An 18,233-nucleotide genomic window follows, 5' to 3' on the forward strand; every position below is an offset into this window, starting at 1 on the left:
ACACTGAATTAACCTTTCATGCTGGCTTTTATTGTAGGACATAACCAGAGGTACAGTTTCATTGTAGTTTATTGGACTGACGTAAAACCATTGTGGCTGAAGCAGACAACCTTTCCCTCAGTCAAACATAGAAAATGTTTTCCTCTAAAACTTTCTTTCAATATTGGTGATTGGTGTTTCATACTTACCAATGTACATTTTGGCCCCATGGTGACACTACAGGAAAAAACAGAAGGTCACCAAATACGTAACGTATCCCAAGAAAACTACTCGGAAGGTTGGGAGGAGTCACCAAAGTTACCGTAAGTTATCCTTTGACAGTCATATTAAATTTCCTCTCAATCTAGCATTTGTCTCACTCCTGGCCACGTTCCTAACAAACAGAGAGAAAGAAATGCATCCATTGTCTTCCTTGTGTCTGTTATGCCGCCAGGGCAAGGATTCACTCATACTGTAAATTTAAGGAATTGGGTTCTATTGTTTTACCTAAAGACTTGTTTATATTTGGTTCATCTGGTGGAGCATCATTTAGTTTGTGTGGACACAGTCTGACCAGACAACTTTGTGAGTTGCCTGTATGTTATTCCTAGACTGGAAAAGCTGCTGCTGCTTCTGTTGGAGGCCAAAGTATATTGACAATTTACAGTGAAAAAGAGGGAAGAATAAGATAACCCAGTTTTTACAGCGGCTGGGGTGGGTGTAATTCAGCAACTTGAGGCTTTGAAATTATATGTAAATGATTGAAAATCCAATAAAAACATTTGAATATGCAACTTTTTACACAATGAAGTCTTCATAAAAACCAAATAATTAAAGGTATTTCTTGAAACTCAATCAAGTTACAAGTCAGTACACATTACAATTATAATTTACGCTCTTTAAACATCAAATTCCTCTACGTACATTAGCAAAACAGCCACAAGAAGTGCAGGCCAACACTGGATTTAATATGTGTATGGGATTTCCTTCTCTTTCTGCACCTGGTCCAAAGTCCATGTTGCCAGGTGCCATGATGCAGCAGTAATTGCATTTGTGTGTTTACACAGTGATAAAATATCCTTACCTGAAGCAGGCACTGTTCTATGCTACACTCAGACTTACAAATCCCTCATATTCAGAGTTAAACTAAGATGTTAAATAGTATGAGTTTGTTTTAACAATGAAGAAGAGCTTGAAAGTGGATTCAAGTGGTTGTAAATTAAAGCTCTGTTTTTCAATGCTTGACGCTTGAGTTATTTAGACTGTGATGACATACATACTGCAGGAAGTAGTTCTTTACATGTTTAACTCTGGAGTACTAAGCAGATAGGTATTATTTTGGATAAACATCAGTAGGTTCAGTTTCCCACTTGACCTCCTGAACACTGTCGGAAATTACCATTACCATATTACCATTAAAGTGAACTATAAAATTAAACTCTGGAGCATTGTAGTTACAGGATATGTTAATGTGAATTATTGTTTACATAAGAATTGATAATGACTGTAGAATATGCAATTTGCATAGTACAATTGTTGAGAGGTGAGTATGCTCCAACTTACATACTTGTTGGATGGTCAAACAACTTTGGAAACCTCTTCCACCCACACCTCTCTGATGTCGTAAACTGTGGGGCTGGGTCAAATAATTTTCATTTTTCACTTTTCATTATTTGATGATATTTGAAGAGATTAAACAAACAAGATATAACACGTTAATTAGTGAGCTTTTGAGGTGTTAGTCACCTTCTTTACTTCAGAAAGAAACAGGATTACCGTTTCCCCTTTTCCAGTCTTTATGCTAAGCTAAGCTATAGCTTCCAGGCTATAGCTTGATTAACTGAATGTGATATTGATTTTCTCATCTAACTCTCTGCAAAAACGCAAATAAGTAAATTTCCCAAAATAGCAAACTATTTATTTAAGAAAAACCTAACAACTAAAGATCCCAATTGTTGGATCCTGCAAAATGACCAGTGGCAGTGAACTGTCATGACTTACTGTACATTACACAAGTGAAACCTAGGTAACCTAACGTCTTGTTTTATTACATACCCGTAATCACCTGTAGTTGCATGCAAAACTGATTCTTATCATGCACAGCACATCACATGATTTCCAGCCTGGCCTGTGAGCGTTGACTGTTCTTAAATCTATAAATATCTTTGGACAGAAGATGAATGAGTGGGCCAAGTCACCCTGCAAAGTATCTTGAATCTTAAAAGCAGACTGCCTCTGAATAAAATAAAAATGAAAGTGGAACACCATGGCACTGCACCAGTTAAATTTGTTCTTATCCTCGAAGTAAGTGACACCCCCACATTCCTTTTTTACCACAAGGAACATTTCATGAAAGTTCAATCCAAGCATTAAAAATACTGTGTCACATCACAGACAAATATCACAGTGACTTTTGAAGTTTGCCTGCACACCTAGAGGTACTAAAGACAACATGTTCTACAGGAACACACAAGGGTCACTACAGCACAGTACACAGTGTGTTTCACTCAGACTTGTTCAGGCTCTGTTACTTCAGCGTTCCCGTCTCAGAGGCAGATCAACACCGGCTCCATAACGTTACTTCATTCAGCGCAGCCAGCCGCATATCGGCACAGTCCTCCCAGAAAAAAGGCCGAGTGACCGCGGCTATAGACAGGCAGGGAGACTGCTTCACACAACATGCTGGAAACTCAGGTAAACCCCTACTGCAATATTATAGTAATAGTTTTATCAGCTGCAGGTTGAACTAATCCATACATGATAACGGTACATTTAATGCATTTAGCCGATGTGCTACATCGTTAGCTCGCCTGCTGCTTTCACTAACTATCTTTATTATCTGTGTATCTTTCACAGGAGGCTCAGCAATGTCAGCACAGCTAAATGTATTGGATGATAACGAAACGGGTAGTGAGCTGAACTGAATATTATAATGAGATTGTCACACTTTATAAAAATAAGAGCGTAATAAGTAAATTTACTGTAACAGTAATAGTGTTAGTGGATGGCTCTTCCTCTGGGTTGTATATTATGTGGGTCATGTTAGTTACAGCCCCCCACGACCCGATCCCGGATAAGCGGATGAAGATGGATGGATGGATGGATGTTAGTTACAGCGACTGAGAAGTGGAGAAGCGGTGTACCTGAGTATTGGTAAAAGGCAATAAATCTAAATTGAATGTTACAAAACAAACAGTGGCAGGTCTGAGCTAATGTAGCGTTAGCTGGCTGCTCGTGGCTGCATCACTATTGGATAGTAAACAAATCGCTCCACATTTGCTTTTTACCGTTTCTTGCAGGCTTTGACACTTAATACACACATAATATCTGCGGTCCACCGGATAGTAACTTGGGTCGCGTTAGTTGGTGAATTAATGTGGAAAGCGATATATCTTTGCATCAGATAACATTAGCAACTGCTCGGTGTTAGCCGGCGAGCTAACGTGACTTTCTCTGTGTTTCTCCAGCTTTACTAATGCTCACTTTGTTCTTACTCAACATCATCTAAACCTGTTTGGTCTGATGGGCTCTAGCACATAAACCTTTGTTGTTGTTTTGGATCCTTACGTGGAGCCTGTGTTTTGCTGTGAGATGGTTGTTTCATGTTGTTTGGACTTCATGTCGTTAGCTGCCGTGTTGTCGCTGTAGTACGACAGAGGCTCGGGAGCGTGCACAGGGCTGAATCTGACCCCTACACCTCACATTAAAAGCAGAATAGTGGCTGATGCAAGCAAAAGTGAAAACAGGCGTGTGCTTCATTTCTAAGTGAGTTTTGAGCCCATTGACAATAAAGCAATGAAAATTTGATTTATTAAAATCAAATACTTACATATAGCTCCTTTAAAAATGTAAAAGTTGTCCCAACTCACTGTAAAAACACTGTCAGGTATGCATAGCCAACAGGTGGCAGCAGCACTCTGCAGCACTGTTTCACTCTTCCTCCTTTTATTCCATCAGCAGAACCTAACTGCCAGCCTCTGACTTGAAGGGTGGTTGACAAAGTGGTATTTTTGGCTACATTCACTCTGATTTTGTCAAGCCTCTTAGCAAATGTCAATATTGAAGAGACTCTGCTCTCTAATCTGCCCTGCTTCTGCTGCTGTCACATAACACACCAGAGAAAATGTATTGAGTCAGAGCTGTTGTCAAGCTGTTGTCAGGGGCTCAAAAATATGTCCCTGCTTGAGAAACAAACTACTGTAGCCATTAGCCATTGTTTCTCACTCTCCTTGTATGTGTGTGTAATTGGATGAACATTCCTTGGGACATTACATTCAACCAACCAGACTGTCTGTATTAGTTAGATTAGATCTTTTAAATGTCAGATTATTGGCTAACAAGTCCTTCTAGATCAATGATCGGATAATTGAAAAGAATTTGCAGTTAATGTTTTTAGTTGAGATCTGGCTTAACAGCACTACTGGTTTAGCAACACAGCCAGAGGCTCGTCCCCCAAACTATAATTTTTATCAGTCAGTCAGACATAATAGGAAAGGAGGAGGGACTGCTGCCATTCTCTCTACACAGTTTGTGTGTAATGACATTGACTTGGCTGACTTTACATCATTTGAATATCTTGCTCTTGAGTTTAAAGGCAGAGCTGTCAGCTGCTTGCCTCACTTGATATCACTAAATATGATGGAGTAATCCTTAATGGATATACCTGCATTTTCATAAATAAAAAAAATTACTCCAAAGCTTCGGAGCTTAATTTACCACGAAGTTGGAAGCATACTAGATCCAAAGTATTGTTAGCGTTATACTTTGCAGCTTTGAACTTACCAACATGAAAATAAAGCCATTTATCAGCTTGGTATCATTGCAGACTTAGTAATAACAGGTTCAACATTGACAGTGTTTGAGTATTTAAATTGAACTTATTTCTGATCATTACGGTGTGTTTTCTTTACACCATCCTAATCCTGTTAAGGACTAAAACTGAATTTCAAAAGAGATTCCTAGGACTGCTCTTTTTAATTGACAGGGTTGAAAATGTCAACAACACTTTGTCATATTGTTGCTCTACTAAACTTTAAACAGACGCTGAAGAGAATCTTCCCATGGTTACAGTAATCCGTCGAGCATCTGGAAGAAAATTGAGGGAGACCTGGCTCAAAGTTCACTGTAATATGCACTAAGAAGCCATGACCGCTCCACTATTAACTATAACCAAGAGGAGAGCACATTAGTCCAGTTTTACTTGTATTACTTTTTAATATTTATGACTGGTTTTAAGGTTCTCCTCCTAATATACAAAGGCCTTAATGGGCTATATTTTGCTAAATTTTATTATTTTGTTCACTACTATGTTACTAATATGACCAATAGTAACTAAGATACTTAGATAATCCCAACACAAGTGTTGAAGTAAAAGTTTTCAATATTGTGTTTTTTTGCTGAAACCATACCAATCTGCTTTTGATGGGAAGGAAGGGCCCTTGTATTGTCAGATCAACCAAAAATAGCCGATTTACATCCGGCTGAATATTCACTCCACATAGTTGGGAGAGACAGTCAAAAATGTCTCTCCAGAAGTCATTTAATACTAGACAGTACCAGAATAAATGTGATAGAGACCCTTCTGCTATACCACACCTATCACACAGGGAGGAAACGGATTTAAATATTTTGTGAAGTTTGGTTTTGGAGTAGTGCAGTCTGTGTAAGACTTTAAATTGAATTAGTCTGTATCTAGAACTAATGGAGTAGCTCTGTATACCGGACAAACATTCCTCCCACAGTACATCCCTCACCAGAACACCCAGTTCAGTGGCCCGGGCCTCCCGAAGACGGTCGGTTCCTGCTGGTATTGTAAAAGCAGTGACAAAGCGGGATATCAAATGCTTAGAGTCAGGCTGTGAGAGAAGTAAATCATAAAAGACGTGATTCTTTGTTTTGATTGTGAATTCTGGGATATGATCCCGTACAAAATGCCTGACTTGAAGGTAACGATAAAAATGATGTTGAGGGAGGCGGTACTTAATTTTGAGCTGAAGAAATTAAGGAAATTTATTGTCTATGTAAAGATACATAGTTCAGGTGGTTAGGTACTGATACTAACGGGTCAGATAAACAAAGCAAGAAATCGTCAGCATACAAATTTACATTTAGCTGACGCTTTTATCCAAAGCGACTTACAATTGCTACACATGTCAAAGGTCGTGCGCCTCTGGAGCAACTAGGGGTTAAGTGTCTTGCTCAGGGACACAGTGGTGGATGTCTCACAGTGGGAATTGAACCCAGGTCTCCCACACCAAAGGCAAGCATCTTATCTATGTGCCGCCACCACCCCTTTACAAGGCTCTCAACCTTACCGAACTTTATGTCATGAATATTTGAGTGACCCCTGATTCCTATTGCAAGTGGCTCTAAAGCAATGTCAAACAGCAGGGGAGAAAGTGGGTCGCCTTGTCTCACTTCCGCGCTCCAGGTCAAAAGTCCCTAGCATATAAGGCCATTCAATCTGATTGAAGATACTGGATTTAAATAGATTATTTTAACCCACTCGATAAAATTCATTCCAAACCCAAATTGTCGTCCAAACGTCCCTAGCATATAAGGCCATTCAATCTGATTGAATGCTTTCTGGGCATCAAGAGATAAGATGGCAGCTTGCATGTCCTTATATATGTTGTATTTTATAAGCAGATGAACATTGCTAAATGAGAATCTACCCGGTACAAATCCACTTTGGTCAGGATCTATAATTGTTGAGATATGTTTAACCAATTTCGTGGCCAGAACTTTAGTTATCACCTTCTGATAACAATTCAGAAGGGCAATCGGTCTGTAATTTGCAGGGTCGGTCTTTTTTTTGGAGTAGACTTATATTAGCTTCATAGAGTGAGTTGGGAAGCCTCTTATTTTTTACTGAATCATTCACCATCCTTAACATGAGAGGGACTATTTGTTTATGAAACGCCCTATAAAATTCGCAGCCAAAGCCATCAGGCCCTGCTGCTTTACCAGAGGGGAATCCTCGGATAGCTTCTAAAAGGTCACTAGACATGGTGTCTAGTTGTGGAATATTTAGGTTACCAAAAAAATTGCTAGAATCTATTTCGGTGGGCTTTACTTTGCTGGAATATAGATCCTTATAAAAGTCTCTGAAGTGAGCATTTATCTGCTTCGGTTCAGAAATTAATACGCGTGATGTATATTTAATCTTATGGATGGCTCTACTAGCTTGCTGTCCCCTGAGTTGACTTGCCAATAACTTTTCTGGTTTATCACCGAGTTCAAAATGTTTCTGTTTGAGCTTTAGTAATTGGCTGCCAACACGCTTATTAAGGATTATATTATATTCATATTTTAGTTGTAAGATCTTATTATAGTCAGACTGTAAGAGGGAGGAACTATACGTTTCCTCAAGTGCTGGAAGCATCTTATCAATTTCCCTAAGGCGACCGTTAAGTTCCCTCTTCTTAGATGATTCAAATGAAATAATGTGGCCTCTCATCACCACCTTAAAAGTTTCCCACAGAGTAGAGTCAGAGACTTCCCCATTATCGTTGGTCGTAAGAAACTCATCTATACAAGTAGTCATATGCTTAGTAAAAGAATGATCATCAAGAAGAAGGGGGTTAAATCGCCAATTGTATCTCTGTGTGGGCAGAATGTCTCTAAGCTTAAGGGACACCGGACCATGGTCAGAAATCAAGATGTTATGATAAGTGCAATTTGTAACGTTGGGCAGCAGTTCAGAAGAAATCAAGAAATAGTCAATCCTATTATATGATTTGTGGACATGAGAGTAGAAAGAAAAATCCCTGTCAGTAGGGTGCCGTAGTCGGCAAATGTCAACCATGTTCCTAGCCTTGAGTAAATCATTTAAGGTTTGCACTGAAGCTATAGAAGGGGCGGGTTTTGTGGAAAGTCTGTCTAGAGTGGAGTCTAAATAGCAATTATAATCACCTCCAATAATGACATTGGGGCTGGAGGCTGGTATCATGTCAAAAACTTTATGAAAGAAACCAGGGTTGTCCATATTGGGGGCGTAAATATTAAGCATTGTCACTGGAAAGGAGTTTATGTGCCCAGAAATCATTAAGTACCTACCATAAGGTCCCCTTTTAATAACATGACCAAGGCCCTTAACATTCCATGAGATTAATGTTAAGTTGTTAATGATGCTGCTATGTGCAATACTGTCAGGCACCGACAATATTCCTGAAGTAAAAACAACTGTGTAACTAGTTTGTATCACATGTTGAATGCATGCTGGCTTAAAAGAGCTCCGAGATACAGACAGAAATGTTAAAATGTCACAACCATCCCCGGTCTCGCCTATATATATCAGGGAAGCCAGCTTGCTACATAGTTTTACAAGAAATCTATAAACATATCATTTCACGTTAGCCTTTCACTAGCTATGAATTTTCTGATACAGGCATGAATTGTTTTTCACACTTTGCTTGGCATGTCAAATTTTTACTTGATTTTATGTATTCTATTATTTTTTTTTCATTCAGTGGGTTTTATTTTACATCTTATGCATGAAAAGTGGCGGAAGTAGGTAAGTAACTAATGATAAAAGAGATGTCTCTGTTGTTTGATGGAGCTTGATTAATAGGTGCTTTGATGAAGGAGAGGCTTTTTGCTGGCACACGTAGCATGTGTCTCATAGACTGATGTTAGCCTAACAACCAAACAGTCTTAGCTTGCTTCGGAGGTCTGTGCTGAGTGTGTGGGTTGCAGGCAATTGAGCAAACACCAATTACTGAGAGTGCCTGCCCAATGACCCCTAGACCTGCCTGAACTCTTACACTCACACTGATCATCTTGTTGAAACCACTTTTTTCCTTTAGTAACGGGCATGATTCATGTGTGGAAAGTTTCTCAGAGGAGTTATAACTCATTTTAAGGGTCTGGTGGTGGCTGACCAATTGACCAATTTCCTATCAAGCAATTTGGTCTAGCCAGTTAAGTTTAGCTCTACCAGTTGCAATGTAAAGGCACACCCTGATGCCCACTGCGGGGCCTGATGTCAGGTCAAAACATCATTTAACATTAATACTGGAGTATTAAGCCCAAGTCCCTGCCACAGGAGTACTACTTGGCTGTGTAGTAATTTGATGAAACATATTAATTGCCACATACAAGCAAAAAACTGACATGATGAAAGGTTTCTACTCTTTCTGATGGTAGAGCAAGCTACATTTTAACGAGGTGGGAGCAGAAACAAAGGTGTCATCTTCTTCTGTTGCCCCACTGGTCAATAATGCAATACATAGAAACATAACAAAGGTATAATAAGTACAAGCAAATGATGTACTAATGCAGGCTAACTTCTTATTATCTTGACACCCACCTGTGAGTGTACATTGTTAATCAGGATTTCCAGATTAAACCCTTGATGCCTTGTCATTGTCACACTCTGCCTGTCTGCCATGCGGTGTTTTGCACTTTTGTGTTTAGTTAGCGTTATTTTCGTCTGTTGGGTTTTGGGGGTCTGTCTTGTCTTTCGTCTAGTGTTCGGTAACCCTTGTCATGTCTGATCCCTCTGCATGTCTGTCTCTGTTTTCCCCTGCTCGCTCTCTCTCTCTCTCTCCCTACCTGTGCCTCGTTAGCCTCATGTCTTTCACCTGTGTTGCTCCCGCCCTGCTCGTTAGTCCCTGTGTGTGTGTGTGTGTATATATATACCTGGTGTTTCTGTCTTGTCTTTGTCGGGTCATTGTTTATTGTCACCCAGTGTTGCAGTTTGTTCTCGTGTCTCCAGCCTTACTCACCGTGTCTCCCTGTTACCCTGCTCAGTTTTGGATTCTGGTTTTCACCCTTTTGGATTTCTGTTGGACAGCCTTTGTTTTTGGACTCAGTCAATCAGCCACTCTGTAAGTATGCTCGCCTTTTGTTATATTAAAACCCTTCACTGAACTGCACCTGCTAGCCTTCGTGTCCTGCGTTTGGGTCCTCCAACCTGCTCAACCCTGCCTTCACCACAAAACCGTGACAGTCATTTTTAATAAACGACCTGATCCTTAAAGAAAGGTAATGAATGTTGCATGAGCCAGAACTGGATGTGACTGAATCCTAATTTAAAATTGGACCATGAAGTTAAAATGGATCATAATTACACTCACGTGTGGGGGGAAAAAAAAAAAAAAAAAAAAAATACTACAATTATTAATTTACTCATGTACACATTAATCATAAAATGTTAAACTGCTTTAACTCTGTTTAACTGAATAGCTGCGATACAAAATCTAAGTGCAGTGGTTAAAATTAGAATACTATCTGTAAAAAAACAAAACACAAACCTCTTACCTCAAGGTCCAGTTGTCTTGTGATAGACTATTAAATGACAATAGATTTTAAAAATGTGCTTTTTCTCTGAGGACATTGAGGATTTCTCCTCCAAAAGTTTAGTTTTTCTTTAACCTTGGAAAAAGCAAACAAAACAATCTCAGTCTAACTTGTCTGTTTATTTTGAGAATAGCCCAAAAGCATGCTTAATAGGTTTTCAAATGGCACCTATAATGGGTGTATTTGTGAATACATAGGGAGTTGTTTTGTAACAAGATTTAATAATCACACAAGGACAGATTTATTGTATAAGATATTATTTCCCTCCACAGGAGCAGCATACATAGACGACACAATAAATATCTAATTTAACATGTTTCACCTGATTCAAGATTGTTTAAACTCTTACTAAAAGAGGTGTAGTAGTTTACCGGCCTAAAGAGGAGCACAGACTAGACCTTGACCGTCCAGGAAGTGTGCGTTCTCTGGTCAGCTAAAGTACTGCACCTCCCAAGAAAGACAAAGTGGTATTCATCAGCGTCGGTAGGCTAGATACATTTACTATTTCAGTTGGTTGATACAGTAATCCAAATTTGGCATTATTAAGCTCTGAGCTTAATAATGCCAAATTTGGATTTTAAAATGAGCCTCATTTGAAGCTTTGTGTTCATGTTTTCATGGATGTTTATGCACAGCATGAGAAGATGATCGTAGTGGTGCTTGGTTTGATAACACAAAAGGCCCATCCTGGGTAGGGGGTTCATGGTCCTATTAGTCCTAACAGTGATGCTAAAATCTGTTAGATTAAAGGAACAGAAGAACCCAACTCTAAACAGCAGATATTCAGGTGCAAACTATATAAGTACTGAAAGCTGCTTATAATATAATTATGAATAAAATGAAAAAAAAAAATAGTAAATAAAATGGTACTCTTTTGATTTTGTTGCTGGCATATCCTCAAGACTTTCAGGTGCTTGTTTTAGATACAAACATTTTAGCCATAAGGAAACACCATAATCTAACCTCTATGCAGTGCCATACCACGCAGAAAGATTGAACAAGATACCAAGATGTGGTGTTTGCCACCCCAAAATGAGTACTGACCTCAGCCTGGCCACCACTATGCTCCGCTACTGCATGTTGCAGATAACATTGCTTGAAAGAGATGTTTCATATGGTGACTTGTGAGATATGGCTGCAATTTGGTTGGAAATTGTAATCAACTGTCATGTAGACTCTGAATGTGGGGAAATGATCTCACCATCAAGACCAGATTTTTGCAAAACAGAAACCTCCTTCTCCTCCCTTTTTTCTTTTCATAACGTGTGTATGTGTGGTGTCTATCTCAGACAGGTTTTCACTTCAACTGATCATGAATCCCGATGCCAGCAAATACAAACTCAGTCTGATCAATACAGACCAGGCAACCAATAAAAACCAGGTCACACAACCAGTGACATAATTGAGGTCAAAATAATTATTTTCACTGTGATTTTAAACAATACAGATGTGCACACTGGTTCATACAATACAATTGTATAGAGGTGGGGGCGTTTAATAACTGTCCAACACTTTGCTTTTCCTCTAACACCATCTTCAGGTGACAATTTGAAACTTTTTTAAATTTTGAAAACTGGTACAATTCAAAGAAACCTTGTTATCTTAGGACTCATTGTTCTCCTTATCATCTATCCATCAGCTGCACCTACTCCTTCATTTCGGCCTCATCCACACTACTCTGTTTTAGTTTACAAACAAAGAATTAAAACAAATACGATCTCCATCCACACCAGCGTTTCCACTGCGTTTTGGAGTTGATCTCCGTCTACATTAAAACGACTGAAAACGCACAGCTAGGACCCGTTCAGGCACACTGGGCATGCGCATGCCAGTGTAAACATGAAGAAGATGGTCTATTTCGTAGCTACATAAGATTTGGTGAAAGCATAAATAAATGCAGACTAAGCATCAGATCAGTTTTTTTGTTGCATGGATCAATAACGAGCTGGGACTGTTACTGAATGTAACATGGGAGTGTGGCAGCAGAAAACAGACTGGGAGTTGTTGCAAAGTAAACGGTGACATGCACAGTACAAGTGTAGGCAGATGAGTGTTATTTGCACGGTACAGAATATTTTAATAAAAATATGACGTCAAAAACCCGGTCAGCAGCATTGTGTTTCTGCTTTGCAAGACCCAATCAGAGAGCCGAGCGTGGGCGGCTGCATCATCGTCATCAAGTCCTCCATTTTGGCCCGTCTTCACTAAAACGCCCTCCAGAGTTTTGAAACACAAAACGGAGTTGGCAGCGTTTCCAAACTTCTCCGTTTTAGGTCTTCGTTTTCATGGTTGTAGTCTGGACAGGAGGTGCAAACGTAGCAAAAGTTTTCTCCGTTTTAATTTGAAAACGCAGTAGTGTGGATGGGGCCTAGACTTGTTAATACAACCCAGGCAAAAATTCGATTACTGAGCTTTTTTTCTGGTCCGACACCCCTATTGGCAGGACGGCATCATTTGTCAGTGCCTTACAAAACTGTCACACATCACTGATGAAAAGTAATCCTGTTTTATGATGTGATAATGCTATAGTTACGTTTTGGTAAGGTTTGGGTACAAAAATGACTGGGTAAGTGAAACATTGTGGTTTGCGTTAAAATTACTGCTTTGTTAGGGTTAGGGGAGCTTTGCAGTTGTTCCAATAAGAAACGTGGTGAAAGTTTAGGAACAATTATGGCTTTGCGTTGAAAAAATGCTTGGAAACAATATACTGCTAAGCAGGGATTTTATTACCATAATAGTGTTGTAATTGCACTACAGAGACCCTCTTGAAAACAGTGTAAATGTAAAAAATGTAATTTTCCGTAACACCCAGAGGCTTCTCAGAGGTAATGGTCTTATTTTTTTAGCAGTAACAGCATTTTAAAAAGCCATTGCCACGTAAAGCTAATTCCTTTTGGATCTGCTGATGCACCAAAAGGAAATAGAATGAAATAATTAGAGCTATTCAGACTCCTTGTCTGCAGGATTGTCTAACAAGAGTTTATATCGCTTACCGATGGAACAGCTAGAGAGGCCGCATAAAATGGGAAATATTGTAAGCTCAAAGCAGTGTTGTTCAGAATACATCCCACCCCTCATTTCATTCCTTAGAAATGTAAGTGATTTTGATTGATGGTCTTTTTGATCAACGGTGCATGGATGTTGGTTTACAGTTTTTGGCACTACTCATACAGAAACAGGTGAAATGTGTTCATTTTGAATGTTCTTATTTGCTCATCAGATTTTAACAGGTAAATAAAGAAAAGCCAAACCTTTCTTCGTGGTCCATTTGATGTTACTGGCAGCTGAATTTCACATTCAGAAATGTAAATTTACCTATAAAAATAACTTTGTTACTCTGAAATCTGTAAAAAAAATAAAATAAAATCAGATGAAAACCTTTTTTTTTAACAGAAAAGCTGTTAGAAGTGTTATTTTAAAGGCCTTAATCCAATATTTTATGCTGTATTCACTTTCTATTGTTCATAGTGTTCTTGTTCATAGTGTTGCTGTTTATGTCTTGTATACTTGATTGAATTAAATGATATTAAGTACTTATTCAGTTAGAAAATTCTGAGTGAGACACAGAAGAGAAAAAAAAGGTGACTTGGTGGATTTGGTCCCAGGCCACTTGGAGCTTAAGCGTGACTATTTCTGATCACATAAAATTGCTTCAGTTTGTGTGTGGGCTATGTGATTAATGACTGTTGAATAGGTTATAGCTGGGGGAGGCTTCTAGTGGAAGAAAGCCACTGCACCCCACAAGCTTTTTAGCTAATACATATTCTAATGCATTTTCTTTCTCCTTGATCTAGATTTGCAATTTTAATTAGCAGGTTGCCGTGGGGTACAGGGTTGCATGAAGAAATCTCACCAAGTGGTATGTTCGTATTTTGTTCAAGGGTTTGTTATGATAATTGGAGTTGTTATGACATAAAACCATCATTGCCACAATTCACAATGCAATGAACCATGATGGTGCATTTAGAGTTTAATCTCAACCTGTGACAAGCATTTTGAAACATGTCTGTCTGTCATATGGTACATCACTAAGTAGTTTTAAAATTTGCTTTCCTGGAATTTCATTTTATCTCCACATTTTACTTCATTTTATCCTGGTTGTTTTTACATGTGTTATTTTTTTTATTGAGAAGCCCTTTCTAACTATTGAAATTTTGTTCAGACATTCATGATCCCCAGAGGAGCCCCACCAGTACCATGCATACAATATTGTAAACAGTTTGTGCCTAAATAGAAAAATAAAGGCTGTATAATATCTCCAATGATAATTTTTCACAACATTGCTTAACCAACGCTATACAAGTAGCATAACATTACTACCTGTCTGCTTCCACCATCCTCATACAAATAAATAAAATCTGCAACAGAAATTTCTTTTGGACCTACACTCTCATCTAAAACACAGCCTCACAGAGCCGCTAGCTTGGGTATAGACTCTTTGTCACAACGGGTGCATGCAGGGTAACAGCGGTATGACAGAGAGAAGGCCGTCCAGACAAGGAGCAGGCAAGAGTCCAAAGAAAACAGGCAAAGTCCAAAACACACCAGACAAACAAACAGTGACCCAAGACATTAAGAAAACAGGAACTTAACTAACAATCTGGCAAGGAGGAATGTAGCCGCAGAAGGGGCCAGGTACCAACAGTTTGCTGATGACACCACCCTCTTTGGGCTCATCTCTGGTAGAGATGTCTGCCTACAGGTGAGACATTGACCATCTGGTGGTGTGGTGCAGACAGGAGCGCAACACTCTTAAGACAGTGCAGACGGTTGTGGTCTTCAGGAAGAAGCTGAACATCAGCCCAGCAGAGAATATACTTCCTGTGGCAGTTGAAGAAGTTCAACCCGCCAAAGACAATAATGGTGCACTTCTACACAGCCATCATTGAATCCATCCTCACCTCGACCATCTGATACGCTGTTGCCACTGCCAAGGACAAGAGCAGTGTATCATCCACTCCAGAGAAAAGGTGGTTGGCTGCACTCTACCATCCCTTCAGGTCTTGTACACCCACAGGCGAGCAGGAAAGCTTGTGGCCGACCCCTCCCATCCCAGACACAATTTGTTCCAGACACTCTCTTCCAGTAGGAGGCTGCGTTCCATCAAGATCAAAACGTCACGCCACAATAACAGTTTCTTCCCATCTGCAGCTGGCCTCGTCAACAAAGTCCAGGACCCCCACTGACACTCATGCCCCCCTTTATTTCTCATTTCAATGTTTACTGATTACACTTTTTCAGCAATCAGTCAACAAAACAAAAGGTTATTTTTAATACCTCTACATAAATAATTAGCCTATCTATAAAAACTGCCCTTTGCTTTTTAAGATGTTAACAAGAAAAATATACAAATAGCTGTGGACAAGTTGATTACAAACATGCAATAAAATAACAGCAAACAGCAGAATCATACTAGTCACAAACATTTCAATACATATAGCAGAAGGATAAGAGTGATGGAGACAATTAAATTAAACCTTAAAATGGATGTGACAAGTCATTACATTTCTGTTTGTTTCATATTTCATTACATTTCTGTTTATTTCATATTTTGGTTTCCTTTCCAGCTCTTTTGGGAAATATTGTCTATAGAGTGAATACAAAATAGAATATTCATAATGTATTTCTGAATAACAGATGAGGGTCATGGCCTTCAAATATATCACGGTATGCACCTGGAAGTGTCAGGATTTCCTAAACACAACCCAGAAGCAGACCGGAGACAGAGAGCAGTTCAGGATGTTTATTGGTGTGGACAAAAGGTGGATGGTAAAGCACCGTTGGGGAATGTATTTGTAAAGCACCTTTCTAGTCTTTTTGACCACTCAAAGCGCTTTTACCACACATTCATACAGTGGTAGAACAGCCAACAGGGGTTTAGTATCTTGCCCAAGGACACTTCGACATGCAGCCTGGAGGAGCCGGGGATTGAACCACCAAACTTCCAATTAACAGGTAACCCGCTCTACCTCCTGAGCCTCAGAGAACTAGAGCTGAGGTCCGAGAGGTGGGAGCTGATGGGCAGGCAAGGTAACAAGGATTGGGTCCAGAGATCACCAAACAAAAGCAGGTGCAGGTGTCTAGAATGACACAACGATCCAGTGGAGACTGGACGGCTGGAGGCAGTTTAAGAAGGCTGAGTAGATTGCTTGATGGCGAGCAGGTGAGTGATCAGGGATGGGAAGCAGGTGAGTGAGTGACCCAGGATCCGTGGACACACCTCCCTTTCGCCGACTATGCAAGAAGAGGGGAGAACACAGACAGACTACACAAAAAACAAAACACACCAAGCATCCTGCAGTCACACCAACTAAATTGTGTGTGTTGTGAACTAAATTGCCCCTTGGGGACATTAAAGATATTTCAATTCAATTCAAAGGGGAAAATAATCAAAACTCACTCATTCACATACCAAGAGCCTAGGGCAGGGGAGTCAAGGCCTGGGGATTGTGACAGGAAGAAGGTGGCCTGTCACATCCAGGTGAAGGGGTAACGACTGGTCCAAGTGGAGGCGTTGTAGGGATATCATTGTTTAGAGTGAAGGTTTGTGAAACTGGCGGAGACTCAGGAATGTGTAATTAGCACTTATGGGTCCTTGGCAATAAACATTCATACTCAACTGTAATATTTATTGTATTTTAAGCATCCATTAAAATGTTATAAGTGTCATAAAGTAAAAATAAACACAAACAAAGCATTTAATTTGTGCCTAGTTATAATATCATTTTTGTGTTACAATCACAAAGGAAATACAAAATGGTTAAATGGTAAATAGACTGTTGTTGCTTGTTGTTGCTTGTTTAGTGCATATAGCTGTGGAGTGTCAGAAGACTAAAAAGTCCTCTTTCACTTTCTGATACAACTTGTCTGCTAACAACACTCACATGCCCAAATGTATAGGTCCACATTTCAAGAGTTAATGGTTGCCGTAATCTCTTCCTAGAGCAATTTCAATGGAAGAGATAGGGAAAAAATCCACTGTTCTTAGTTAGTCAGTTGGGTATTATTACTGAATTAATCTTTTAAGTTAGTTTCAATGCCCACTTTTTCCCTGCACAGTGTTTCATTGCCGAGCAACTGCATGGTTTGAGGGATAGTATCACAAAAAAAACACAGTAATTTTGGACTATTCCCAGTTGCTGTTGAAGATTCATATTAACTGCAATTGAACTTCGGAATGCAAATTCGCACAGATCTACTGTACAAATTGCTGTAGATTTGGGCTTGTGGGGGTTGTTTTGAAATAGATGAAAAAATGTGAACCAGTAGAAATGTCAGTGATGTATTTTTACATCCAGCCTAGTCTCATTTTGATCACTGGATGCATCACAGACAACAAATAGTTTTTAAAGTATAGTCTTTAAAATGATATACTTTATACATAGGCGTACATCACAGTTTTATTTTTCATTTTAAAAGAATACAATGAAACATAAGCTATTACATAGACCTGTGAAAACTAAATAAAAACAGAACAACCACAATCAATCAAACATTTGTTACCCTGTCAGTGATAAAAATTTAAATTATTCAACAAAATATAAATAAACTTCATTTCCCAGAAATCTTGCGCTGAGGTCACCAGGAAGCTACTTGCAAACAGGCTTCGCTTATATATTTTACCAGCGTACACCGAAAGCCGCCCGGCTTTGGGGGAGTTAGCCCTCGATATCAAATCTGGGTATGCTGCCGTGTCCACCGTGTCGTAACCGTTTCTAAACAAACACGTCAAAACTGAACAGAAGACCTATGGGATAATTTATTACTGTGTTTTGTGGTTACACCCATAGTGACACCGCACGTAAGGTTATCTAACGAGCAACTTTTAGAGCAATCGTGCAGAGCAACGTTGTCAATGTTAATGGTAATGAGTAAAGATTACTACCGTTCAAAACATAGTCGGACTTGCCACTAGCAAGATTGCCCAGCAACATTGCTCAAAAAGTTGCCCC

Source organism: Micropterus dolomieu, linkage group LG13 (assembly GCF_021292245.1).
Source record: "Micropterus dolomieu isolate WLL.071019.BEF.003 ecotype Adirondacks linkage group LG13, ASM2129224v1, whole genome shotgun sequence".
Lineage (NCBI taxonomy): Eukaryota > Metazoa > Chordata > Actinopteri > Centrarchiformes > Centrarchidae > Micropterus > Micropterus dolomieu.